We start from the raw sequence: 386 nt of genomic DNA on the forward strand, positions 1-386 counted from the left end.
TATATATATATATATGTATATATATATATATATATATATATATATTTATATATTATATATTGATTGTTTACATTTATAATAAAGAGAATATTATATATAAAAAGACACAAAAACATATATTTGTTTGTTTTCTGGGGTGTATATACACCTCAACCAATGTATATATATTTTCATGTACTTATCTAAACATTTATTTTTTATATTTATTTATTTATATTTATTTATTTATTTTTACTTATTTTTTATTATTTTTTTTATATTTATTTATTTATTTATATTTATTTATTTATTTATTTATTTATTTTATTTTATTTTATTTTTTTTTTTTATATTTATATACTCTTTTGTTTTGTGTTTGGCTTCTTTCTTGTTGAGAGAAAATACGG

This window comes from Eimeria mitis, genomic scaffold (genome assembly GCF_000499745.2).
Source record: "Eimeria mitis Houghton genomic scaffold, Emh_scaff1001, whole genome shotgun sequence".
Taxonomy (NCBI): Eukaryota; Apicomplexa; class Conoidasida; order Eucoccidiorida; family Eimeriidae; genus Eimeria; species Eimeria mitis.